The following is an 18,410-nucleotide window of genomic DNA, read 5'->3' on the forward strand; positions in this document are numbered from 1 at the left end:
GGAGAGGATCCTATTCATTATATTAGAAGGTCTAGTATCATTGATTTCTTTAGGTTCCATGAAAGGATTCCTTCTAGGATATACCTTTCACATTTATTTGTTGAGAATATCACCTCTAATTAATTGTATTATATATTTGTAAGTGTGGCCAATAATCATGAAGACCCTCGAGATTTGAGGTCAAATCCTTTTCAAGAGGGAGGGGATGATAAACTATGGCCAAGGCCAAGGAATCCAAGAGGTGATATCTTAAAAGAACCAAGGGTAATGGGATGATCTTAAAGACCTTTTCATATGTTTGTACATATAGTAGTCTCTTTGTATAGGCTTATTTTTGTCTTTGTATTTGAGAGACACTTTACTTGCTTTTATTAGTGAATGTATATTGATTTTAGGGTAGGTTACTTGGAGAGTTTAACTCCATTTAATCTCCTTTTTTGATACATTTATTTTATATTTTTTCAATAAGGAAAAAGGGGTGGCATTTAGCAATGCTTGAGGGTGTGACTAGTAATTGGGCCAGAACTGGGCCTAGGCAAAATTTTACATATTGGACTCATTTTGCTCCTAATTTTTCATAGATTTGATTTAGCTAGGTCTCATCATCAAATTGTGAACCTAACTAAACCAAATCAAATATTTTTGAAATAAATCAAGGAGCATTTTTGAGTCTTGGCCGCCTAGCTCTTCAACTTGTTCTTGACCGAATTTTAGCCTTCTCCTTCAAGCTCTGAAGCTTGCCTTCCAAGCTTCTAAACCTTGGGAGGTTAGGCTGACCTTACCATGGTGTTGGTCCCTACGGTTAGAATCTAGAAGGGGGGGTTGAATAGATTCTATGTTAGTTTTCCTTTTCTTGTTTGCTTTCTAAATCTTTACCAAACAAATCTTGATTTAAAACAAACCTTTAAACATAAAAAGTAATTCAGAGTTATATATGCACAGCTTATCCAACAAGATTTGAATACCACAATTAATACAAGATATGTAAAGATTGAATTTATCAATTACCAAGAATCTTTAAAGTTCAGTTTCTGCAGATAATGTTTTTCTTCATACAACATTAATCAAGAAACTTATACAGAATGTAAAGAGTGTAAGAGTTAAGAAAATCATGCACCAAGATATATACTGGTTCAGCCATCCAAAGGCCTACATCCAGTTTCAGATTTAGATACACCTCTAAATCCAGTCAAATCCACTATTGATATTCTTTACATGCACCCTGCACAAGCAATATCCAATCAATGAATTTAACAAGCAAATCTTGACACCCACAAGATTAACAAACCATTTCTTGACTCCACAAGAAACATATAACCCAAGAATATTGATCCCACAATATCCTACTTGAGAAAAACCTATCTCAAGATTTCTCTTTACACAACTCTTCCAGAGATTCTCTAATCTCAAGAGTTAAAATCATTCAAACAATAACAAAAGATCAGAAACGAGTACACCTGTTCGTGTAGATATGATCTTCAACAACGTAAACCAGTTTAGAATGAATTTTCTATATGAACTTCATCTTCTTGAATTGATCTTGCACACTTCTTTTTCCAAAAGTTGATTTTCAGCAGATATGTTCTTTCTTTCTTTTTCAGAAAATCTTTTTCTCTTTTGCAGTAATGTGTATAAAAAAAAATCTCTCTTGTTCGTGTAAGTATCTCTCTTTTTTCCGTGTGTGAAAAATTCTCTTTTAAAAGCTTCAGTTTTAATCTTATTTAAAGACAATTTTTCATGTGCAAGGAAACAGTTATTTCAGTTATATTCATAACGGAGATAATCTATTACCTGTGATGGTAATCTATTACCACGAGTTAGAATAACTGAACTAATTATTTCAGCTCCTGTTTTAATCTATTACCTAACATGGTAACCGATTAACACGATGCCAAAATAACACAAAACTCACATTTGGAACAGAGGTAATCGATTACTTTAAAGAGATAATCGATTAACACGATCCTTTTTCCTCTTGAAATCATCAGAATCAGTTTGGTAATCTATTACCACACATGGTAATCGATTATTCCAGTATCAATCAGTTTTTCAACATGAGTAAGGTAATCTATTACCAGTTCAGGTAATCTATTCCTTAACTCAGAAAATTTCTGATGTTTTCAAGTTTTCATTTAAAGTCTCAAACACTCAGTAAATTAATACTTCATGTTCTCAACAATGAATGAAATAAGAAAAATGAGTATTATGATATTTTCACCTTCATGTTAATTACTAATTTTTAACACATAACAAACAAACACATACAAGCCTAATCTTTTAAACAATCAATACATTATCCTTTTGACATAGGCTTAAAATAAAAAGCAACATGAGCAAAACATCAAAACTAAAACTTCTAGGGAACATCTTCCAGATGTAGATTCTTCAATCTTCAACAATCTCCCCCTTTTTGGTTTTGATGAGCCAAACTCTTCATGTTGACTTTCACGATCATCATGTTGTTTTGTTTCACTTGTTTGTTTGAAATTTGAACTTGAATTTGAACCTGCATATGTCTAGAACAAAAACTTCCATACAAAGCATTATGCAGTTCTATTTCCATTTCTTTCTTATACAATACATAAACAACCATATAAACATTTAATCAGTTTCTCATGAATTTCTCCCCCTGTTTGGCTTAACCAAACCAAAAAAAACAGAGTAAACAGAGAAATAACATGATACTTATGCAACAAAAACAACAAGCACTTAATAAGACTTTCATCATATAAGCATTAAAAATGTTCAGAAGCATACAAATACTACAACTATTACAAACTTTAAGTCTGAAATATAAATCAAAGTATTTATGCAGAACAAATTAAAATGCAGTGCCTAAAATGTAATGCATAACTAAATTTCTTCAGGGTAGGGTATGTTCATCGCATCCAGTCGTTCAGATATAGATTCAAGACAAGCCTTCAGCTCTTGATAATCTCTTCTCTGAGTTTCTCTGATGTCATCTAGCTTTTCCAGAACAGATAGCTCAAAAGTAGAAAGAGGCTTGGGCTCTTCAGCTCCTTCCTCTTCTTCAGTTTGAACTTCAGGTTGAGACGGCTCTGTAGTCTCAGCAGTAGGAACATCTTCCTTTGCTATCCAACCAGCATCTGTTTTCACTAGCTTCATCATTTTCAGAGCTCTATCCTTGATATCATGAACATCTCTGGTGACCTCTCTTGCTTCACCAGTTAAGGGAACTTTATAGAACACCAATACCTTGCTTATGAACACAGCATATGGACACTTGCAGTCCATTAACCTCCTTGTCTTTAGCATTATGTCTTCTACCACATATACCCAATCAACTTGAATGTTGTTCTTAAAAGCTGCGAGCAGTGCCATATCTTCTTCACTGATTTGTGCGTGATTGCTCCCCCTTGCTGCCAGAATCCAAACAATTACATAATGTAGGAGTCTATCTTCCACTCGTAGACCTCCAGCATTATATGTAATTTTCCTCTTTTCTTTTCTTTTGTATTCTTTATTAGCCTCCCAGGCTGAAACATCCCTCAGCATACTCATAAAAAACGTATCTTTACCTATTGAGAAATTTTTCATCTTTAATTCATTGAAGGTAGGTTTAATACCATTTCTGGTTAATCCACCAATCTTCAAAAATACATCAGCAGATAGAGTAACTTTTATTCCTTTAACTTCTGAAACCAAAGCACCATTTTCATCTCTTCCCAAATTTGAGTAAAAGATCCTAACAAGATCAGGGTAGTACAGTCCACTTAACCCAATAAATTTGCTAACTCCTTGACAAGATAACAGAGTAGGAAATGTAAAACCTTGCTCTATAAGCCAAGACGAGTAGAGTACCTTTGGAGCCACAATGTCTTTGCAAGCAAAAGACTCATTGAAAGTTTCCTCTTGAGACTTCCTTGTGAACCACGAATGAGAATATTCTTCTTCAGGTTCTGGACGAGAGGACTCTTGTTTCTTCTTTTTAGATGTACCTTGACCTTGAGTAGTAGGACGAGGGTAATCTCTGTTGGCTTTGTGCTTTACACGCTTTCCTTTGCCAAGACTTTCCATGAATGGGGCTTAGGGTTAGGTTTTGAAAGAGATTTTGAGATAGAAAAGGGAACCAGGGGTTTCGTTCGTTTTAGTTTGAAGCAAAAATGGAGAGAGTTTTGAATTAATTTGAATTCGAAACAGATTTAAAGAGGGTTTTTGAGTACTTAAAAAAAGCACAGGGGTTCGCGTCAGGTAATCGATTAACCAAGTTGGTAATCGATTATCTCGCAACTGAAACAGGGTAATTATGCAAGTGAGTGAGTGGTAATCGATTAACCCGCATGGTAATCGATTATCACAGTGGGTATGCATCAGAAATTGCATCAAAGTAGCAGAGGTAGTCGATTACTGAAAATTGATAATCGATTACTGCTGTTGATTTTTCAGCAATTTCTTCATTTCTTCCAATGGTAATCGATTAACCCGATAGGTAATCGATTATCACAGAGAAATGTGTGCAGATACAGGGCATACTGTGTTTTGTGTGATTTCCTATTATGAGTGCACATACATCAAGTTTAAACCTATAAGTGCTTAGCAATTTCATGCATATTCACACAATCATACTTTAATTATGAGATTTAGGATAGATTGGACTCACTAATGATACCAAGATTGGTTCTTAGCTTGAAAAATCTTTCCTTTGGTAGAGGCTTTGTAAAGATGTCAGCAAGTTGATCTTCTGACATTATGAATTTGATGTCACAGTCTCCTTTCTCTACATGATCTCTGATAAAGTGATGTCTAACTTCAATGTGCTTAGTTCTTGAGTGTAGAATAGGATTCCTTGAAATGTTAATTGCACTTGTGTTGTCACACTTCAGTGGTATGTGATCAATCTTCAAACCAAAGTCTTGAAGTTGATGTTTAAACCAAATTGACTGAGCACAGCAGCTTCCAGCAGCTATATACTCAGCTTCAGCAGTTGAGAGTGCTACACAAGCTTGTTTCTTGCTCTGCCACGATATGAGACATTCTCCAAATGTGTGGCACGTTCCACTTGTACTTTTCCTATCCAATTTACAACCAGCAAAATCAGAGTCAGAGTAACCAGTTAAAGATGGAGAAGTACCTTTAGGATACCACAATCCAACATTGATTGTGCCTTTCAAATACTTCAGTATTTTCTTTACAGCCTTCAGATGTGATTCCTTTGGTTTTGATTGGAATCTAGCACATACACATACACTGTACATGATGTCAGGTCTGCTAGCTGTTAGATACAGAAGAGATCCAATGATCCCTCTATACATTGATTCTTCAACATCTTTTCCTGCAATATCACTATCTAGATAACAATTAGTAGACATAGGAGTATTTGATATCTTACAATTCTCCATATCAAATTTCTTTAACAGTTCTTTGCTATATTTAGTTTGATGTAGAAAAATTCCATTTTCCATTTGTTTGACTTGTAGTCCTAGGAAGAAGCTTAATTCTCCCATCATAGACATATCAAACTCCTTCTGCATATTGGAAACAAATTCTCCACAAAGAGATTGGTTAGTTGATCCAAATATTATATCATCAACATAAATCTGAATCAGCAGAATATCTTTTGATTTTCTCTTTATGAAAAGAGTTTTATCAACATTACCTCTTTGAAAGTCATGAGTTAGTAGAAACTTACTCAGCCTTTCATACCATTTCCTTGGAGCTTGTTTCAGTCCATACAAAGCTTTCTTGAGCTTGTAAACATGCTTAGGTAATTTGCAGTCAACAAAACCAGGTGGTTGAGCTACATAAATCCCTTATTTATATCTCCAAGAATGTTATCCAGAGATAGGTCTTTGGGTTTCCTCCATTCTTTGGGTAGTGATGTGTCTTCAGATGGTGTTTTCTGCTGTAGTTCCAGTTTTTTCTTCTTCTTGTGTAATACTGTCACCTATCTCATCTTCATCATTAAGAGATTTTCCTTTTTCAAGGATGTTAGTTTCATCAAAAGTAACATGTATAGATTCTTCAACAGATAAGGTACTTTTGTTAAAGACTCTATATGCTTTGCTAATTGCAGAATATCCAATAAAAACTCCTTCATCAGCCTTAGCATCAAATTTTCCAAGAGTGTCTTTTCCATTATTCAGAACAAAACACTTACAGCCAAACACTTTAAAATGTGAAATGTCAGGCTTTCTTCCTTTGTAAAGCTCATATGGTGTTTTCTTTAAAATAGGTCTAATCAAGATTCTATTTAGAACATAGCATGCAGTGCTTACTACATCAGCCCAAAAGTATTTTGGTAAACCATTTTCATTTAACATGGCTCTTGCTAGCTCTATTAGAGATCTATTTTTCCTCTCTACAACTCCATTTTGTTGAGGAGTTCTAGGGACAGAAAAATTGTGATTAATACCATTTTCTTCACAAAAAGTTTGAAAAGATTCATTTTGAAATTCACCACCATGATCACTTCGCAAAGATTTAATTTTCAAGTCCTTTTCATTCTGAATTCTTTTTGAAATGATTCTAAAGGCTTTAAAAGCATTGTCTTTATGGGATATAAATGCAACCCATGTGAATCTGGAGTAGTCATCAATGAGAACTAAAGCATAAGTGTTTCCACCTAGACTTTTGGTTCTTGATGGTCCAAAGAGATCCACGTGCAAAAGTTTCAGCGGTCTAGAGGTTGACATAACTTTCTTTGATTTAAAAGAAGCTCTAGTCTGCTTTCCCTTTTGACATGCATCACAAAGTCCTTGTTTAGAGAACTTGATCTTTGGAAGACCATTAACAAGATCTTTAGATGCAAGTCTATTTAACTGATCTGCATTTATATGTGCAATGCGTCTATGCCATAACCATGTTATATTATCATGTGATGTGAGACAAGAATTGGATGATGAATGCTCTAAGTCTAAGATGTATATGTTATTGACTCTTTTTCCTATAAGCAGGACTTCATTTGATTCCTTATCACAAACCATACAGCATTGATTATTAAAAGAGATATTGTAATTTTTGTCACAAAGCTGGCTAATACTAAGCAGGTTATATTTGAGACCTTCTACATACAGGACATTTTCAATGAGAGTATTGGAATTGTTACCAACACTGCCTGAGCCTAGTATTCTGCCTTTGTTGTTATCTCCATATGTTACAGATCCTCCTTCTTTTTCCTGTAATGAGATAAATTTGCTTTTATCTCCTGTCATGTGTCTTGAGCAGCCGCTGTCTAAGTACCACATTGATTGCTTTGCTCTCAAGCACACCTGCAACACAAGTTATTCAATTTGATTTTGGTACCCAATGGATCTTGGGTCCTGGAGAATCAGTGAGTACATAATCTAATTTCTTAATCCATTTATATTTTCCACTAGGAATGCCAAATTTCCTTATCATGCATCTGTAGTAGTTATGACCAGATTTCATACAATAGTTACATGAGTGGGAATTGTAGACCCCTAAAATTGTCCGGGTCGGAAATAAAGCTTGAAGACTCTCGAAGACTGAAGGAAGATCAGCCAGAAGGACTCATGGAAGGCCCTAGGAGGGTTCTCTGTAGGTCTAGAGGTCTTAGAATAGCTTAAAATAAGGAAGTGGAGGGAATGAAGCCCAATACGGCCGTACTGAACTTAATACGGCCGTATTGAAGCTTTAATACGGCCGCAGTGAACTCAATACGGCCGTATTGAAGTTTCTGAAACTTCAATACGGCCGTACTGAAATCAATACGGCCGTATTGAATCTTCAATACAGCCGCAGTGAACTCAATACGGCCGTATTGAAGTTCAAAAATTTCAATACGGCCGTATTGATTCCGTAGCCCGTATTGGGCCTATTCCCTATAAATATGACGTCAATTGGACGTCATTCCACACTTTCACACTCAGTTTTGACTCCCTCCTTGAGTATTCTGGGGTTTTTGAGCAGTGTTCTGCCCTAGAAATCTCTCTGGGAGTCGATCCGACGAAGTTCTGGAATTCCGAGCACTTAGCTTGGAGATTCGAACCTAGTCGAAGGGAAATCCTCCGGATTTCCATAGTCAAAATTTTATAGGAGAGAGCGAGCGAGCTTGTAGAGCGAGGGAACGCCAAAAAGCTTCCCAGTTTTACTCAATATATAAAAGCACGCTTCAAGAGGTTTCTTCTTAAATCCTTCCTTTTACTGCTTTCTGTGTGCATATTTAAACTGTCATCATGTAGATAGTTAATTTATAATCGCTTATAATAAATAGGGGTAATTTAGTAATTTTACGCTATTATTTTAGAAATAATCTGTCATAGGGAACCCGAAAGGGGCGCTGTGGGGTGCTAACACCTTCCCCACGCGTAACCGACTCCCTTACCCGACTCTGGTTGTAATGGCCAAAGTTGATTTATAAAATCAATTGCCTTATCCCTTTTTCCAATGTTTTGAGTAAAACATTGGTGGCGACTCCACGAACCCTCCTTTTGCGAAAACCACTAATCCATGGAGGGTCCCGCTTGGGATTAACATGGATTGGTGAGCCTTTTAATAAAATTGCTCGTTTGACAAGGTCTCAGTTTGAGAATAAGTCATTCTAGCAATCCATAATTTTAAACAAATAAAAGAGTCCAACCATCCTTCGCGAATGCCGAAAGCCCATTTCGGGCCGGTGGCGACAGGAATTAATGGATTTCATAACATTAACATTCTGTTTTTCTTTATCCTTTGCTTTTAATGCAGCATACAATGTTTCACAGTTCTCACATGGTGACTTTAGTTTAGAGATATCTGAAAGTAGTTTCCTGTTATCATTCTCTAAATCAGAAATTTTATCTCTCATGTGTGTCATTTTCTTTTTGTAAACATTATTTGATTTTTCTAATTTCTTTGCTTCAGCATACAGTTCAGCAAATGCATTTTGCAATTCATCATACGAGTCAATAGATGAGTCAGAATCATATACCTCATAATCTGAATTATGTTTGGTCATGAGACAGAGATTTGCTTCCTGATCCTCATCACTATCACTTGAAGTTGTTGAGGCATTCTCTTCCCATGCTATGTATGCTTTCTTTTTCTTTGATCTGAACTTTTGTTTCGTCTCCTCATTCTTTTTCAGGCTTGGACAGTCAGCTCTCATGTGTCCAGCTTTTCCACATTCAAAACATTTGAACTTTGGAGATGAGTTTTCATTCTTCTTGAAGGATTTCTTCTGACTGGAGAATCTCTTATTGTTGTTCTTCCTTCTCATGAATTTTCTGAAATTCTTCACCATTAGATTTAATTCTTCTTGTTCAGAACTTTCATTGCTGCTATCCTCTTCATCACTTGAGGATTCTTTTACCTTTAAGGCCAGACCTTTTGCCTTTTTATCTTTTTGTTCTTCATCAGCAATCCTTGACAGATCCATCTCATATTCTCTTAGCTTTCCAAATAACTCAGCACTTGTCATCTGAGCTAAGTTCTTTGACTCTGTAATTGCTGTGACAGTTGGTTGCCATCTTCTGTTTAGTGACTTCAGGATTTTGACATTTACTTCTTCTTCCACGAAGTCTTTCCCTAATCCTTTTAGGTGATTTATTATGTGAATGAACCTCTTTTGCATATCCATGACAGTTTCACCTTGATTCATTCTGAAGGTTTCATATTCCTGAATGAGTGTGTTCTTTCTAGCTCTTCTCACTTCTGGAGTTCCTTCATGTGTTACTTGGATTAAATCCCAAGCTTCCTTTGCTGTAGAACAAGCTGAAATTCTAAAAAATTCATCAGAATTTAGTGCAGAATGTATGATATTTAAAGCTTTTGCATCATTCTCTGCTCTTCTAATTTCACTTTGATCCCAGCTATCATATGGTTTCTCAATTTCTTTTCCTCCCTCTATCTTAGTGGGTATTTTCTAATCTGTGATTACAGCCTGCCAAATATTTCTATGAACAGATTCCATGAAAATTTTCATTCTAACTTTCCAAAAGGGATAGTTATCTCCACAAAACAATGGGGGTCTGTTTATAGAAGCACCTTCAGCAAACGGTAATTGATTACCAGCCATCTAACCTTTCTAAAGATCTAGTCTTGAATGTTTTACAAGATACAGCTCTGGTACCAATTGTTGGTCCCTACGGTTAGAATCTAGAAGGGGGGGTTGAATAGATTCTATGTTAGTTTTCCTTTTCTTGTTTGCTTTCTAAATCTTTACCAAACAAATCTTGATTTAAAACAAACCTTTAAACATAAAAAGTAATTCAGAGTTATATATGCACAGCTTATCCAACAAGATTTGAATAACACAATTAATACAAGATATGTAAAGATTGAATTTATCAATTACCAAGAATCTTTAAAGTTCAGTTTCTGCAGATAATGTTTTTCTTCATACAACATTAATCAAGAAACTTATACAGAATGTAAAGAGTGTAAGAGTTAAGAAAATCATGCACCAAGATATATACTGGTTCAGCCATCCAAAGGCCTACATCCAGTTTTAGATTTAGATACACCTCTAAATCCAGTCAAATCCACTATTGATATTCTTTACATGCACCCTGCACAAGCAATATCCAATCAATGAATTTAACAAGCAAATCTTGACACCCACAAGATTAACAAACCATTTCTTGACTCCACAAGAAACATATAACCCAAGAATATTGATCCCACAATATCCTACTTGAGAAAAACCTATCTCAAGATTTCTCTTTACACAACTCTTCCAGAGATTCTCTAATCTCAAGAGTTAAAACCATTCAAACAATAACAAAAGATCAGAAACGAGTACACCTGTTCGTGTAGATATGATCTTCAACAACGTAAACCAGTTTAGAATGAATTTTCTATATGAACTTCATCTTCTTGAATTGATCTTGCACACTTCTTTTTCCAAAAGTTGATTTTCAGCAGATATGTTCTTTCTTTCTTTTTCAGAAAATCTTTTTCTCTTTTGCAGTAATGTGTATAAAAAAAAAAATCTCTCTTGTTCGTGTAAGTATCTCTCTTTTTTCCGTGTGTGAAAAATTCTCTTTTAAAAGCTTCAGTTTTAATCTTATTTAAAGACAATTTTTCATGTGCAAGGAAACAGTTATTTCAGTTATATTCATAACGGAGATAATCTATTACCTGTGATGGTAATCTATTACCACGAGTTAGAATAACTGAACTAATTATTTCAGCTCCTGTTTTAATCTATTACCTAACATGGTAACCGATTAACACGATGCCAAAATAACACAAAACTCACATTTGGAACAGAGGTAATCGATTACTTTAAAGAGATAATCGATTAACACGATCCTTTTTCCTCTTGAAATCATCAGAATCAGTTTGGTAATCTATTACCACACATGGTAATCGATTATTCCAGTATCAATCAGTTTTTCAACATGAGTCAGGTAATCTATTACCAGTTCAGGTAATCTATTCCTTAACTCAGAAAATTTCTGATGTTTTCAAGTTTTCATTTAAAGTCTCAAACACTCAGTAAATTAATACTTCATGTTCTCAACAATGAATGAAATAAGAAAAATGAGTATTATGATATTTTCACCTTCATGTTAATTACTAATTTTTAACACATAACAAACAAACACATACAAGCCTAATCTTTTAAACAATCAATACATTATCCTTTTGACATAGGCTTAAAATAAAAAGCAACATGAGCAAAACATCAAAACTAAAACTTCTAGGGAACATCTTCCAGATGTAGATTCTTCAATCTTCAACACATGGTTCTTAAGTGAACCATGGTCAAGGTTATCTTCTCCTACAAGTTTTAGAAACCATGGATGGTTAGGCTAAACCTTACCATGGTTCCTAGTGAACCATGGTTAAGGTTAGCTTACACTACAAGCTACCTCTCCCTATATATTTGTAAATCTGACCTAAACCTTCACTTTTGATGAATGAATTCAGAAATTCTCTAAGACTTCTCTCTTCTCTTAAGTCTCTAAAACCGTGGAGCTTCTCCTCTAGGTTTTTCTTCAAAGGTTTTCAACCTTTGAACTAGGTTCCTTAAGCTTCTTCAAGTTTCTTGAAGTGGCCGAACCATCCAAGTTGCTTCTCCACCATTGAAGGTTCTTCAAAGGTGTTTCAAGCTTCTAATCCATCAACCTCAAGGTGTAAAGGTCGAATTAAGGTGGAGCTATGGAGATTCAACAACCAGTCATCATCTAGAATTAAGAAAATTCTCTCTCTTTTCAAGAGTCACTTCCGTGGAGAAACTCTTTCTCCTTAAGAAACTTCACAAAGGATTTCCTCCTTTGTGTCTTGATTCCTATCTTCTTCTTCTTCTTCAAGAAGAAATCGAACCACTTGGAGTTGCTTCCATCAAGCTTTGGAGCTTGAAAGTGCTTCCATGAATTGCCATTAAGAACCTCAAGCGGATGAGTGGATGTGAAGATGGAGCTTGAAGGAGAATGTCAACCACTTCTTCAAGTATTTTCCATCATAAAGACTCCTAAAAGTCATTTCCCACTAACACACACAACAATTTCTCTCATTTTGTATCAAAAAAGTGATAAATAACCTCCTTGATTAGATAAGAAGTGATCATTTGGTGAAACACAATTAATGCACCAACAAACATTTACTCTACAAGGAAGGAGAACAAGGAAAGTCAACTAAGTAAAGCTCAAGGATTTGCAACAGTCATCTTTATCAATCACCTATATAAAGGAGCTTGAAGAACTTCGAAAGAAAAAAGAATAACTTTAACTATCATTCACTCTTTCTTTTTGTATAAAAAATTTGTACTTAATAAGTTATATCACGTCTTATGAGTAAGACAAACCCTTTGTTATCTTTACGCAGTTTTAATAGTGTTTTAGTTTAAAGCCTAAAGAGGCTTTGTTGTTGAAAAGAATAATTGGTGATGAAGCCTGGAGAGGTTTTTTGTCCAAAGAATACTTCAGTAGTTTGCTTAAAAAGGCAAGTCAAAGAATACTTAGTGTAGACACCCAATTTTGTCCGGACCAACAAAAGTAATGAAATAGACGTCTATCATCAAAGAAATGGAGCTCCCAAGCATGGAAATAACAGGACATGACATCATAAGGCCTAAAAGCCCAAACAAGCTAGTTTTAGTAGCCAGGAACAGGTTGTTGCAAAGCCAGAACAGGTTGTTCCCAATTTGGAACGGGCCGTTCCAGGCCTAAAACCCTAGTTTGGAACGGGTCATTCCTAAACTGGAACGGGCCGTTCCAAACTCCTAAAAAAGGCCAAAAACCTTAGTTGGAACGGGTAGTTCCTAAGTTGGAATGGATCGTTCCTAAACTGGAACGGGCGTTCTAAGTTATTAAAAAGGCTTAAAAATCATTGTTTGGAACGGTCGTTCCAGCCTAGTTAGTTATGTGTTAAACTCATCTTTGGAACGGGTTGTTCTAGTTTAAGAACGGGCCATTCCAGTTACAAAATTATCTCAGAACGGTCGGATCTAGAATGGGTCATTCTGATTTTGGAACGGGCCGTTCTGGCAACTTTTTGATGTCTATAAATAATAGACTCGGGCACATCTCTCAAGGCCACAAAATTTCGTCCAAGACTCCTTAGAGCTCAAAATTTCTCTCTCTCTCTCCCTCCTATTACATTTCTTGAGTCTTGTGAGGCATATTGTAGTGTGAAAGTTAGCCAAAAAGCGCCTAAAAGTCTCCATTGTTGAAGATCTAATAAAGCTCGCTCGAGGTATTGATCATCAATCTCTTGCTCCATCTTTCAGTTCTTTTATTTTAAATATTGTTATAATAAAAGCAAATATGTAGACATTTTAGGATTAATCGTGTAATTTAAATTTATAGCATGTAAATAAATATTAAAGGGGATCTAATATTTAATTTATTAATTCTTATCAGGTTAACTTCATCATAGGGTACCGATTGAGGGCGCTGTAGAGGTGTTTAATACCTTCCCTAATGTAATCGACTCCCGAACCTAATTCTGGTTATCAAGGCAATTATTGGATTTTTAAAAACCTTTTCTTTTTCCAATGTTTTGAGTAAAACATTGGTGGAGACTCCATGAACTCATTTTTCAAAACCATTAATTAAGGATTAGTTTGGTGTCCGGACATTCCTTAATTGATGAGATCTTTAAAAGGATGTCTACACCATAGGTCGCAAGATAAAAAATTTTCGGGTTGCGACACTTAGGTCGAGGTAGAATTGGTTTGTGAAAGAATACTTGTATCTTTATAAAAGGTAGTGGAACTTAATCACTTTGATCAAGAATAGAATGTAATCTCGATAGTTGAGACAAACCAATATAAAAATATCATGTGTTGAAGTCTAGTACTAATTATAAAAATAGAACAATTTGGGTTTGAGCCTACTATAGCCTTAACTTGTGTAATTAAGTCTATATGGAATTAGCCCACCAACTACCCTCCAAATAGTACTCACATTTCTAGTACTTGTAACAATTTGGTAGGTCATACATATACTATAGTAAAGTTAACACATCATTAAAAACATAAAGAATTCAACTATAGTGAGCGAGATACCCATAGTAAGAGAATTCCCTAATGTATTTCCCGAGGATATGACTAGCCTACCACTTGAGCATGAGATAGAATTTTCCATAGATGTTGTACTAGAAACTAGACTAATCTCACTAGCACCCTATAGAATGACTGATGGAGGAGCATCCTTGGAGTTACATGTGGGACCCATCACTAGGTCCATGGCTAGGAGAGTGGAGGAGGATAGGGGAGCTACCATTCTTAGAGACATGCTCCTCATTGTAGACACCCATTTTCGTCCAAACATGTAAATAAGGAAATAGACCTCTATTATGAAAGGAATGAGCTACCGAAGCATGGAAACAACATGATATGACAGTAAAAGAGCTTGAAGCCCAACAAGTTTGGTTTAGTAGCCCATAACGAGTTGTTTCAAAACCAGAATAGGTCGTTCCCAAATTGGAATAGGCCATACCAAACTACTAAAAGGACTTGAAAAACCTAGTTGAGAATGGGCCATTCCAGCATAGGCTGTTATGAGTTAAGTATAAGTCTAGAATGGGCCGTTCTGGAATCAGAATGGGTCATTCTAGATTTAAAATTAACACATAACAAACTGACTCAGAACGGGTTGTTCCAAAACTAGAATGGGCCATTCTAGTCAGTTCTAATGTCTATAAATAATAGACTCGGGCACTACCCCAAGGGCTAAAAAATTCGTCCGAAACTCCATACAGCTCAAAAATTCTTTCTCTCTCTCTTCTTTTGTATTTCTTGAGATTTGTGAGGTACCCGTGTAGGGTGTAAGGCAGCCAAAAAGCACCTCAAATCTCCCACATTTAAAGAACATTAATAAAGCTCCCTACGAGGTACTATTCATCAATCTTTCTCTCCATCTTTCACTCCTTTTATTTTAAACATTATTATAATAAAAACAATCATGTAGATATTCTAGGGTCAATCGGGTAATTTTAATTTCATGGAAATGATCATTAATAAAGAGGGCTAAGTATTTAAACTATAAATTTTTATCACGCTAGCTTCATTATAGGGTATCGATTATTGGGCGTTGTAGGGATTCTTAATACCTTCCCTTCATGTAACCGACCCTTGAATCCAATTTTGGTTATCAAGGCCATTATTGAATTTTGTTTAAAAAAAACTTTTCTTTTTCCAATGTTTTGAGTAAAACATTGGTGGTGGCTCCATGAACTCATTTTTCAAAACCATTAATTAGGGATTAGTATGGTTTCCGGGAACTTCCTAATTGATGAGATTTTTCAAAAGGTAGTCCAAACCATTGGTCGTAAGACTGTAAATTTTTAGGTTACGACTGATGGGAACTCTGTTGGGGACGTTTAAAGAGGGTCAGGCCTAAATAAATGATGAAGTTAACGAGATAAGAATAATAGTTTACATATTTTATCCCATTTACTTGCTGTTTTATTTGCGTGACTTTAATATTTGTTTGTTTGTTTAAATTATGAATTTACTTGAATAAACAATTGTACACAAACCATAGCACACAATAGTCCCCCTATACTCGAGGGCATGAGCGTGTAAACATAGGGAGTGGTTGGCGTACGACCGGCCCAAGTATGGCCTTAGAGCTTGCAAGCCTTGTCAGAAATCACACCCAAGGTGATAACTAGTTATTCTAACCCGAAATACTGTGACAAATCTTAGAGTTTTCCAGGTGACGATGATAAAGATACTAGATCCCCATAACAGGGGAACCTTGGGAGCCTTTAACAACTAGTGAGATTAGGACCTTTCTGTACAATGCACTTTTTTAACATGAACCACAACCCAAATGTGAACCAGCTGCTCGTGGATGTATGTTGTTTGAGCATATGGTTGTTACAATGTTGCCATTTTAAATCATTTGTTTGTCATTTTTGTGATGATTCCCCTAAAAAATATATAATAAAGCATACGTATGTCATACACACGCTAAAACTAGCAAGGAATTCCTGACAAAAAAATAAAAATTAGTTTAACCTTTGTCACATTGTAAAATATTACAAAAAGGGGCATCGATGATGACCTACCCTCATAAGGATCAGTGTAACCTTTGTTAAATTATAAAATATTATGAAAAGTGACACCGATGACCCACCTTTATAAGGGCAAGCCGTCATTTTTTGTTAGGAATCTCCTTTGAGTAGGTCCAATCAGAAAGCCTAATAGAAGTCTTTCTTTGTCCCTCGAAGGTGGCTTTTCAACACTCCGTACTCGCAGGGACCCAAAGAAAGAAAGTTATGGAATCCTTAGAGGAAAGAAATCGTGAGCTAAATGAAGAGCTCTGGCAGCTCAAGGAACAAATGGCACGGATGTGCAAAACTATGAACAAGCTCCAGCATGACGATGATAGTGCTAGTCATGTAGGTGACGCTTCCAAGGACCATCTGAATGCCTTGGAAGAGAGATTAACAGCTATGGAGGGTCATAGTTTTGACTTCCAAGAAGCCGCGGAGATGTGCTTAGTGCAAGATATCCAATTCCCCGGCAAGTTCAAAAGCCCCGACTTCCAAAAGTACACTGGGTCCAGTTGTCCCAAAAGACATTTGTGATGGAGGACCATCCTTGAAGAATCATGTGGGCCCCATCACGAGGTTCATGGCTAGGAGAGTGGAAGAGGAGGAGGGAGCTCACCTACCAAATGACACCCTCTACATGATCATAGAGTATTAATACTCTCCTAAGCTTCATTAGTATAGGATTATTTTATTTTCCAATTTTACCCTTGTATTTTGGGGTATTTTAGTCATAGGTTATTTTCTTTTGTATTTCCCATTTTACCCTTGTATTATGGGGTGATTTAGATCATAGGTTTTTATTTTTGGGCTAAGGTATCTAAGTAGGAGGCTAGATGTAGTTTTGGTGGTTTTTGGACCTATTTTTGGAATTAGAAAGGCTTAGGCCCAAGTGGAGGGCAAAGGTTGCATGGTCTTATCATGCACCTAGATGTAGCCTAACTAAACCCAAAGATTTCATCCTTGCCCACCAAGTTGCATCTAGGGTTAATTTGGGTTTTATTTGGTGTGCATTTGGCATTGTGAATTTCGGCCATGCACTCTCCAAATGCAATCCTAGATGCCTCCCACTCCTATAAATACCCAAGGCACCACACCTTGTAAATACTTTGGATTATATTGATTTTGAGTGAGCATTTCATGCCTCAACATCTTATCCTTAGTCACTAGGTTTGATTCGTCTAACCTTCTCCTATCTCCACCCTTGGAGAGTAGAAACCTAGAGTGGCCTCCATCTTCATCTTGGAGTGAGCCAACCTACTTGAGCATCCCCACTAAATGCCCAAACACTTCACACCTTCTCCCACCTTTCATGCCCAAAATCACTTCCACCCTAAACATCTCCATTTATTGTCCTTTGGTGAGCCTAGATCCTTGGGCAAGGGGACCCTCTTCAAGATGCCATAATCAACCATGGAAGGGAGGTCTCCATCATGTGGTATCTAGAGCCAAGGTTCATCAAGGGTAACATCTAGCCTTGTTTTTCTTTTTGGTCATTGTCTCCTTTTTGTCATTCTTTGTGTGGCTGAATGCTTTGCTTCACATTGTGGTTCATATTTTGCTTCGTGTGAACCTTTCCTTTAAAGTGGGCGCGACATATAGAATCCATCTAGGAGTCATTCATGCATGCTATTTAGTCCTAGCATGTTCCATGTATTTTTTAATATCCATGTGTAAAATGCTTCCTTGCACATGCATTGCCGCCCCACTTTCCTTGTATTTCCACTTGATTTAGTTTATTTTTGTTGATTGAAAAAACCTAACAAAAATCTAAGAGGTTTGCTGAAAATTTTGTGCAAAACAAGTTGTCATAAATAGTACAAAACCAATTCCACTCAAAAGATTCCCTAAAGGCCTTTAAGAAATCGCCACTTGTCCTCCTCTCCTTTTCTTAAAATTTGACCTAATTTTCTATCCACCTACAAGTGCAAAACCTAAGCAACAAATGGGCTGAAGTCTTAAAAGAAAATTGTACCCAAAGAACCAAAAGAAAGTGATGT

The sequence above is a fragment of the Cajanus cajan genome, chromosome 3, assembly GCF_000230855.2.
Source record: "Cajanus cajan strain Asha chromosome 3, NIPB_CcT2T_4, whole genome shotgun sequence".
NCBI lineage: Eukaryota > Viridiplantae > Streptophyta > Magnoliopsida > Fabales > Fabaceae > Cajanus > Cajanus cajan.